General features: G+C 47.8%; 1 protein-coding gene across 1 annotated transcript in view; it reads left to right on the forward strand.

Annotated features, from left to right (window-relative positions):
• Positions 1-2,644: 2,644 nt before the first annotated feature.
• The window catches only part of GJA3 (gap junction protein, alpha 3, 46kDa), a 16,032-nt gene continuing 8,277 nt past the window's right edge, over positions 2,645-10,399 (forward strand). The window contains exon 1 of the mRNA XM_012641695.1: positions 2,645-2,807. The gene's annotated coding sequence lies outside the window, so the exon portion shown is untranslated. The remainder of the gene's footprint in view (positions 2,808-10,399) is intronic.

The following is a 10,399-nucleotide window of genomic DNA, read 5'->3' on the forward strand; positions in this document are numbered from 1 at the left end:
ATCTTCCCAAACTAAAATTCTATACCCATTAAACACTAATTCCCCTTCCCCACTACCCCCAGGCCCTGGTAACCCACACTTCTGCTTTCTGTCTCATGATTTTGACTGCTCCAGGTACCGCATATATGTGGAATCATATAGTATTTGTGACTTTTGCAACTGGCTTATTTCATTTAGCATAATGTCCTCAAGTTCGTCCACGTCGTAGCATGTGTCAGAACTTCCTTCCTTTTCAAGGCTGAATAATATTCCATCATATGTATGCACCACATTTCGTTTATCCATTCGTCCATCAACAGACACCTTTCGGCTTTTGTGAATAACACTGCTATGAACATGGGTGTACAAATGTTTGTTCCACTTACATAATATTTTAAATCTATACTTTTAATGAAAAGGCTTAAATTATCACAATATTATATTTCCATTTTTTATCCTTGGAATACCAGTAATAGTGTTTGGCAAAGAGACTTGTAGCATTAAGAATTTCTAGTGCTTTTGTGATCAAGAAAAAATCAGAAACTATTCCTGTGCTTCTCAGAGGGAATTATTATAAAAAACAAGAAAAGTATTAAAGTATTTGAAGACCTTCTAGAGTAATATTTTTCAATTAAAAACAAAAAACTAGGCCAGGCGCGGTGGCTCACGCCTGTAATCCTAGCACTCTGGGAGGCTGAGGCGGGAGGATCGTTTGAGCTCAGGAGTTTGAGACCAGCCTGAGCAAGAGCAAGATCCTGTCTCTGTATATAAAAAAAAGAAAAAGAAAAAAGAAAAAAACAAAACACTGAATCTACATAACTACTACCTACTACACACATACACCTCCAGGTTCCAAAGGGGGAGATATTTTAGATGTGCCTTTACAGGCTGAGTTTTCTTTCTCCTTGGAGTAATCTTCAATTCAGATCTCAACAGAGCAAAAAAATTCTTTAGGGCAAGCAGAGCAGACCCGAAGCTCTAATGAAGTTGACCAGCGGACATTGCTCCCTTGGTAACCAGAGACTGGAACTTTGCCACATTCCTGCAATAAATTTATCGCTCATAAAGGGAATTTTGACATTTTTGGCTTTAGAATGGCCACCAAAATTCAGTCAACCAATATTTATTAAATATCTTCTGCCAGCCAAGCCCGGTGCTAGACCCCGGGAGCAGAGAGGGAACCCCAGCCTGTCTAAACTGAGCTGAGACAATAGACGGGGACGGGATTCTGTCCTTGCTCAGTGGCCTTTGTGGTAGGAGTCCCTTTCAAGAGTGAGTAAAAACACCTCTGAGAGGAAAAGAAAACGTTAAGACCTTCCCCAGGCGCCTGCGAGCAGCTTAGGCCGCGCCCTGGCATCCCGCCGCCAGGGCCGGATGGAACGAGTGGCCCGCGGGGACACCTTCCCGTCACCTCAGGCTGGGCGAAGTCTCAAGCGCATTGGAACAAGTTCTTAAAAAAAAAAAAAAGAAGAATCCGTCCGACTGCCGGCTAAATGAAGTGTGTGTGACGGGAAGCAGGCTCGCGGCGCTATTTATAGCGCGCTCTCGGCCGGGCGCCGCTCCTTGACAGCGCCCGCGGCCCGCGGCTCTTCTGGCGAGGCCTCCACAGGCGGAGCCCGGACTCCCGGCTCCGTGGTCCCGGCCCGGCGCTGGCGGTCCAGCACCCGCGTCCCCGGGGCCGGCACCAGGGCAGGGGGGACATGCACCGACGCCCACGCGCCCCCGGGCTCAGCGAGGGCCCCAGAGTAGCTGCCCGGCCCGGCCAGCCGAGCCAGGGGCAGGCGCGAGGCTGGCGGGGCGGGCGCACGTGCGCGGACTGGACGGGGCCGCCTGCCCTCGGCTCCCCGCTCCCCGCGCCGGCGAGCCCGAGAGGGTGTGGGCGGCAAGGAAGAGCCCCGGTCACCGCAGCCCCAGCACCCGCGCAGGTGCAAGGTGCGGGATGCAGGTGTGGGTGCGGACTTGGGATGGAGGTGCGGGTGGGGATGCAGGTGCAGAGTGGGAATGTAGGTGCGGGGCATGGGTGCGCGCGGGATGAGGGTGCGGAGTGGGGGTACGGATGAGCAGTATGGGTGCAGGTGCGGGATGCAGGTGTGGGTGCAGACTTGGGCTGGAGGTGCGTGGCATGGGTGCAGGTGCAGAGTGGGAATGTAGGTGCGGGGCATGGGTGCGCGCGGGATGACGGTGCGGAGTGGGGATACGGGTGAGTAGTATGGGTGCAGGTGCGGGATGCAGGTGCGGGATGCAGACTGGGGATGCAGATGCGTGTGGGGGTGCAGATGCGTGGCATGGGTGCAGGTGCAGAGTGAGAATGTAGGTACGGGGCATGGGTGCGCGCGGGGTGAGTGTGCGGAGTGGGGGTACGGGTGCGTAGTATGGGTGCAGGTGCGGGAGCAGGTGCGGGTGCCTGGTGGGATGCAGTACTTGGTATGGGTGCGCGTGTGCGGTGGGAAGCTGGTCAGGGAATGAGGGGCGGATGCCAGATGCGGATGCCAATGCGAAGTGTGGGTGCGGGCGCGCGGCGGGGGCGCAGGTGCGCGGCGTGGGTGCGGAGCGGGGGCGCGCGCTGGCCCTGGCGCCGCCCCGCGCGAGCCCGGGCTGGGTCGGAGGCGGCGGGGGCGTGGCGCGGCGGCCGGGGCCGCGGCGTGGGGGCGCCGAGCGCGGCGCACACTGGGGCGGCGGGGATGGCGGCTGGGCGGGGAGGTCGGGGCCCGGGCGCGGGGCGCACGCGTGAAGCTGCACCGCACGTGTGAAAGGAATTCTCCTTTTCAGAGCGGTCGGGAGCCGCGCTCGGAGGGAGCGTGCCAGGGTCGCCGCCGCGGCAAAGCGGGGTAAGGCGGGCTGGGGTGCCCGGGAGGCCGGGCGCCGGGCCGAGGGCAGCGGGGCGGGGGACGGGCCGGTCGCCGGCGCCGCGACCCTCCTGGGACGGCTCCGGCGGGCTGGAGCCGCGCGGGCCGGGAGACCCAGCGCGCGCGCGTGTAGCGCGCAGCCCCTTGGATCCTTTCGGGACTTTTCGGAAAGTTGAGGGATGCAGCAGGGCCGCGCAGCCGGGCCGTCGGGAACCTTTCTGAGACTTTTGGACTAGCTGACCTTCCCCCGGCGCTGCGGCTGAGGTCTCGGCAGAGCGCCGGTTTCCGGCTCTCCCCAGGGATGGCGGAAGGCGGGCCGAAGCTGCTTTCCCGGGCGCGTTTTCCCCCTCGGGAGGGGAGCAGGGCTGCCCCAGACCGCAGGCCTGCGGGCCCCCAGGGACGCCGGAATACCTGCAGGCGCCGCGGCCCGGGCGCAGGGGGCGCGGCGCCACGGTGCGGCGCGCAGCTTCGCGCTCGCAGAGGCCGCCTTGGGTTTGCTGAGGGGCGGCGTGGGCTCGCCTGCACTCTCTCAAGAAACTTTTTTGTAAGAAACACTGTAGGGGTTAGTGCCACGACCCGATTTCTTGACCTATCGTTTTTCGTGATGTGTTCAAGTGCAGAGAATGTACGGAAAAGTGGGAGAACACTTCCCAGCAGTCTACGGTAAGCGCTCTCGTAGCGGACGGGGAGAGGAATTGCAGACGCGCGGCTGCGTTGGCTTTGCCGCCCAGCCCGCGCGCTAGTGGGCAGACTGCGTCCCGCCACGTGGAGCTCGCGGCTCCTGAGCATTTGTGACTGGGGCTTTAGAACTCCAGTTTTTATTTTATCAAGGAGTCTCCAAAACGTGCCATTGTAAAATGATTCTATACAAACAGCGAATTATGGCTCTCATGACCCAAGAATTCAGAGCGATGACGATTTGTGATCTGTGCCTCGCTTCACTGGGATCCGTCCATGTGCTATGAAATGTATTGCAAAACACTACAAGATTAAAGAGGAAAAAGGGGGGATTTATTTTCCAAATTCAGTGTGTTCAAAGTAAACCAGCTAATTTGGCGCAGATTCCACCGGCTCACCAGTTTGGTCCATGTTCAGATGAGCATCTCCTAAGGGCAATGCACGTGTTCCTGTAGTGAAAGGTAATTCACAAAACCGTCCTACTATGACAGATTAGACAATACTATGTTTGTTAATAACCAGGAAATGTTGACCGGATCAAAATTGTCTTAAAATAATGGCAGGTAAACCATTTTCATTGTTTGCCAGTAACAAAGAATATCTGACCCAATTTCCTAGAATGTTATTTACATTTCAAGTCAGTGTGTTCGTTTTTCTTAACTAAAATAACTTTTAGGCTATACATTTGACACGTATGTGTTTATCACAGCCATTCTGTAAAGCCTCATGCACGTAAACAATTTGTAGCTGGTCTTTCGGATGTGGCTATTACCTAACACAGAATAGGATACACATATGTTTAGGATTTTATTCAAGTGTTGCACATAATCATGTACATGTTAATAAATGCATAGCTTTTGTAATGGGTTAAAATAGTATCAGAACACTCCAGAAACCAGAAAGGCATTTTACGCTACTGTATGGAAAGCTTGGTTCCCAGGATCTGTGTGAAGAAACTCAGCCAAATGCAGTTGCTAACTTGATTAACACAGTCCTTTCCCCTCCCTCCTCTGTGTCATGGCTGTTCCCACTACTGTGTGGTACTATATTTTGATCCATTTTTTACAAGTCTGCCTCTCCCAGAGATTGCAAGTCACTCTCTGGAGGGAAAGGAGGGTCTGTTAATTATTTTGGTATCCTCAGTGCATAGCACAGGGCCACACACGTAATAGGTGCTGAGTAAATGTTTACTGAATTGAAGAGGGAAAAAACATCTAATCCATGTAACTATAACAGCATATATGTCTATAAAAACAGTATGTTTTTGCAATTTCCTTATAATGCTTAATAGTAATAAAGTTTAATCTTAATTGTCCTTCTTACAGTGGTGAAAAATTCTGCATCATGGTAACTAGGCTAGAACTCTACTGCTTGTTTTTTTTAAAACTCCTTGACATCTCCAAAAGTATGACTTAGTACAGGTTGATGTGAATCGTTTTCTGTACTCTTACATTTTCTTTAATTTGAAGAATTGGTGGTGTGCTTTAAATTGACTGTTAACTAATGATACTAAAAATAAAAATCATATTTTCATTTAGACCACCTGTTTATCTCCATAAATTATTGCTCATTTATTCCTGAAACTCTATTTTCTGTTAGCTTTAAAATGAATTATGTAGTCTAGAACATAGAAGAGATTTCTGGTTATATACTAATAGAAGTAGGTTTGAGCAAGAAAAGTGAAATCAAATTAATACTCTAGAAATTATTATTTCTGCAAAAATTAGAAAATATTTTCACAGACATATTAATAATTTGTTTCAGTAATGTCAGTGGAATAATAAAATACCATAATTATCAGGTTGTAGGGCTTTGTTCACTAAGCAAGAGTAAAAATATCAGAATTTGCTTTAAAAAGATCATTTCAATTTATATAATGAATTGGACTGTCTGTAGCATATCAATATTTAACAATTTTTATAAAAGGTAAAAATGCCCCTTCTAGACACTCTGGACTAGAAGAGGAAAAGCTTAAAATGTACTCCAACCCATGTTTTTATACATGTATTCACGCGTGTTAGAGTATAATATAATGCAAAAGGCAGCTGCTGTAACCCGAACAATCTGCCTGGTGTGTAACCCTGTGCAGTCGTGTGGAAAGGGAAGGTAAGTTGGACCAGGAATTGGCAGTCGGGAGTGTTTGTGCTGGCGTCAGCGCTGTGGGCTGTGCCACCTTAGGCAGATCTCAGTACCCTGAGCCTCCATTTCCCGGTCTGTAAAATGAGCCACATAAACTAGACCACTTCTAAGGTTCTTCCAGCACTAAAATGCTATGATTCTATATTTCTTCCATGGATAATAAGATTCCTGAAGGATGTCATTTAGATTTACATGAAGAAATTTCCTTTTAACTGACCACACTGTGTTTATGAGGTCAGTGCCTGATACACCGTCTGACTTCCTGACTCATGTTTTAGACATGACTAAAGCCTGTATGCTAAAGCACCCCTATGATTTTGTTATTTACCCTTGCCCCAAGCCACCCCTTAGAAAGTAGGGTACTGGTATGTTCAATTTTACTTTAAGGGTAGTGGCTTTTTTTTTCATTATTCAATTGTTAAAACTTTGAGGACTGATGAAGTAAGTACATTAAAACTAACACATCATTAAAATGTCTAAACAAAATGTTTGGATAAGTGAACAATTCTGATAGACTTCTTAGGTATTTCACAGAAGTCATTTAAAAAATTTATAATGCCATTTAGTAATTGGCAGAAGAAACCAGAAGACTCCACCAGGGCATTGGAGCAGGGAAGGTATCTGGAGGGTTTAAAAGGATCCCCAGTGGGACAGGAAGGGCCTTGGAAGGCAGTGTGTTTCCAATTACACTCCAGACTACCTACATTTTCCTGTCAATTGAACTGAGGCTAGACCAGCTATTAATTTTTTAGCTTGATGTTAGAACTATAATTGTGGAAATGGTGATTTCATACTGATTTCTGTAGGAAATATTTATTTTACTCAAGTATTTCAAGAAGAAAGACTGCAGATAAAAGTGTATTTTTAACTTACCCATTCTTGAATATAAAATACTGACATTTGTTTTTAAGTTAACACAGTTGTTTAAATTACTTCCGATTTACAATTAGCTCACACTAAGCTTTTAAGTTACAAAAGGTCAAAAAAGGAAAAATGATTAGTTCTTCCCTTTGATCTTTCCTTAGCCAAATAAAGACTTAAGACTTTTTAGGTATTCATAAATGATTAAAATCCCCACCTGAAAGAGAAAAGGATACTACTAATAGTACATAGATGGTAGACACTGTTAGGAGTGCTTTCCATATATGCTTATTTCATAAGTGATATAAGTAGATGAAAAATATAATTTAAAAACAATTTTGTGTTTCTGGAGATTTATTCTCTGACAATAAAAATATATAATCCTAGCACTACTTTGTAACCATTAATAAAGAAGCTGGAAAATTAGTGTTTTATAATGTCATTAAATGAGTTGGTTCTTCCTCCCAACCCCCTCAAAAAAAGACATTAGTCCCAAACTCTTCTATAGGAGATTCTTATATGAGCTTATTCAGAGAAGTTTTAATTTTTCAGGCTACAATTGCTTTCATACAAAAATTTGATGATAGTACAAAAAAAGTTGAGACCAACCTTAGATATGAACAAGCAAATAAGAATCCAAATTAAAGTAATAGCAAATTGAATGTTATTGTATACTTAAAATAAAATCATAACAGAGGACTTATCCTCTTTGGTGATCAACATCTAAAAATTACAGTAGATGCAGGGAAAAAATGCGCTAAATCCAATCTAATTCATGGTTTAAAAACGAAAATAGAACAAAGCTTTTAGCAAACAAAAACCGGAAGGAAACATCCTCAGCCTGATAAAAATTAAAACATCTTGCTCAATGAATGATAAAACCTTAGAAGCATTCATGTTAAAGTCAGAAACTAGAAAACATGTCACCATACCACATTTTGCTAGAAGTCCTGGCTAGTATAAGAAGACAAGAAAAAGAACAGGAATTATAATTAGGAAAGGAAGAGATAAATTTATCCTTAATAGCAGATGATATGATTGATTGTGTCTACATAGAAAATCCAAGAGAATATACTATTAGAACTAGAAAGGCCTAAAAGGTTGCTGGATACAAGATCAATATACAAAAATAATGTTCCTAAGTACCAATAACAACCAATCAGAAAATTTTAAAAGCTATTTAGAATAACTATAAAGTATTTAGGAATAACCTTAGCAAAATATGTGTAAGACCTTTAGGGACAATTGAAGGGCTTTAAAGAAGTTCTGGGGAAACTAGAGTATAAAGTAGTAAATTTGATTCATCTCTAAATGCATTTCCAATCTAATATCTCCAATTTTTGTGGAACTTGACAAGCTGTACCTAAATTTCATATGTTAGAAATAAAAGGCCAAAAACTGTTGAGACAGATTTGGAGAACAAGGTTGGAGGAATTGTTCTACCATGTATCAAGTACTATATATCTAGAATTGTTGCCACTGGGTGTACTGCTGGTGTGGTTAACATAGGTAGCCTCTGTCGTTTTCTTCTGGAGATGGAAAGCTAATGTTGTATGTTTTCAATTTGAAACTTCAGGGGCTCAATTTTTTTCCTCTTCCATGCTGGTCTGTGTGACTGAACTTCCACATCATTGTGGCGCTAAGTTATAAAGTGACACTAAACCAGCTTTTAAAGGTCTGGTTTCCATCTTGCTCAGACAATGCTAAATATCGTAGTCCACTGTATAAAGTACAAGAAAGGGTCTTTTGTTCCTTTTGTTATTTTGAATTCTATTTTTAAAAAGAGTAGAACTATGAAAAAGATGAGACGATGTACCTAACACAATAGACTAGGTCTCGTGGCATCCAGAAATTATGGTCTTAAGCCTGAAAGATTGAAATAGGCAGGTAAGGAATGAAAGATTAGCCGGGCAGGGTGGCACGTGCCTGTAGTCCTAGCTACTCAGGAGGCTGAGGTGGGAGGATCGCTTGAGCCCAGGAGTTGGAGGCTGCAGTGAGCTGTGATCATACCACTGCACTCCAGCCTGGGTGACCAAGTGAGGCCCCATCTCTTAAAAAAAAAATTATTTCAAAATGAATTTGCCTAGCCCTACTCCATATTATATTGCCTCTAATTCATAAACCGAGTAACAGTATTAATTGTCAACATGTTATGAACGGGAATCAGGTATGATAAAAATTATACCTTTTGGCCTGATTCCATTCCGGAGTCTTAACTAAAACTTGCATTTCCTGATGCCAGCTCCTTTGTTGAGTTGCCCCTTCTGTGCTCACCCTCCAGATGCTGGCCCACCCCAGGGCTCATCTTCAGCCCCTTTTCCTCCTCCCCTGCCCTTAGATAATCTGAACCCAGTCTCAGGGGTTTAACTACCACCTACTTGATGACAACTCCCAGGTGTGCACCTCCAGCCTCAACACTGATATGTCTCAGGCATTTCAAACTTAACCTGTCTCAACTAGAAATGATCACCATGCCCTTTCCCTGTTCCTCTGGTCTCCCTGTCTTGGTAGAAGTCAGTTCCATTCCTCCAGTTCCAGGCACAAGTGCTGGCATCCTCCCCACACCAGCCCCTGGGCACACACCCTGTGGGTGCCACCTGCAGGCCCAGCTGTTTTACGCCACCTTGATTGGTCACTGTTGCTTCTGGATTGTTGCCGCCTCGTGGACGCTCTGCATTCACCCTTGACTATCCTAGAGTGGTCCTATGAACATGTGGTCAGACGGTGCCACTCCTCTGTCCCACCCTCCAGTACTATCCCATCTACAGTTTAAGAGCCCAGGTTCTCCTCCCTGCCTGCTGTGGCCCGCCTGCTGCCCCGGCTCTCATGGCTTGCTGTGCTCCAGCCATCCCATCCTGGGCCACCAGGACGCTCCCTCCCAAGAGCCCTTTCTGGCCTGGAACACGCCGCCCTCATAAGTGAGGCTCCCCAGGCCCACCCCTCTCTGGCCCGTGCGCCCCCATGGGTGCCCCTCCCCTGCTTTCCGCCCCTCCAGTGCTCTGACACATCAACTTCTCTCCTGTTGCCTGTCTTCCCCAACCAGAACACAGACTGCACCAGGACAGGGGCCCTCTGTTTTGTTCCAGGCCGAATCCAGAGCCTGGAGGGGCACCTTCCACAGGGCAGGCCTCCTGCATGGATGCCGGCTCTGGCTGCGGAGGCAATACCGGTGGACCCGATCTCTCTCATCCTCCCTGGTCTCTTGTTATCAAATTTCTTGTCTCCTCAAGGGCCTGAGTCCTGCCCTTGCCCGAGGAGGTGACCTTCTCTCTGGCCGCACTGACGAGTCTTGTCAACGCTCTGGAGAACCTTTTGCCCCACACCTGCCCTCTCACAATCCCCCTTCCGGGAAGGAGGCTGCCTCCCTGCCGCCCTGATCCTCCCTCCGTCATCATCCTCTTCCTCGTGCCTCCACCCTCCCTGCGTCCAGCACCCACAGCTGCCCCCCTGGCACCTCCAGGGGCCCCTGTGCCCTGCTTTTCCCCGTGTTGCGTCTCTCCTTCCTTCAAGCGCTAGATGTATGGGAACAGGGCTCCCTATCATGGCCACCGCGTACCCCTGTGCTGCGGCCTCCGAGCCTGGCTGCTTGAGGGCCCGGAGTGGCCACCGCCTCCTCGTGAGATCAAAGGGCCTTTCCCTCACTTCACCCCTCACCAGCGCTCCGAAGAGGGCTGCCACCGGGACTACTCACTACTTCCGGGTGCCCTGCTGCCCTGTTCCCAGCCGCGGCCCGGCCCCTTCGCAGGCCTGCCAGGCTCCCGCGTCCTCGGCGGTCCTCGCCCTGCAGCCCACACGGCTGTCACGCCTCCGCCGTGTCTGGAGAAGCGGGAGCCCAGTGACCACTTTTCCCTAAGGTCAGAATTTTCCAGACTAACTTTGCAAGAAAACTAAGAAAT

The sequence above is a fragment of the Propithecus coquereli genome, unplaced genomic scaffold (genome assembly GCF_000956105.1).
Source record: "Propithecus coquereli isolate 6110/MARCELLA unplaced genomic scaffold, Pcoq_1.0 Scaffold168, whole genome shotgun sequence".
Taxonomy (NCBI): domain Eukaryota; kingdom Metazoa; phylum Chordata; class Mammalia; order Primates; family Indriidae; genus Propithecus; species Propithecus coquereli.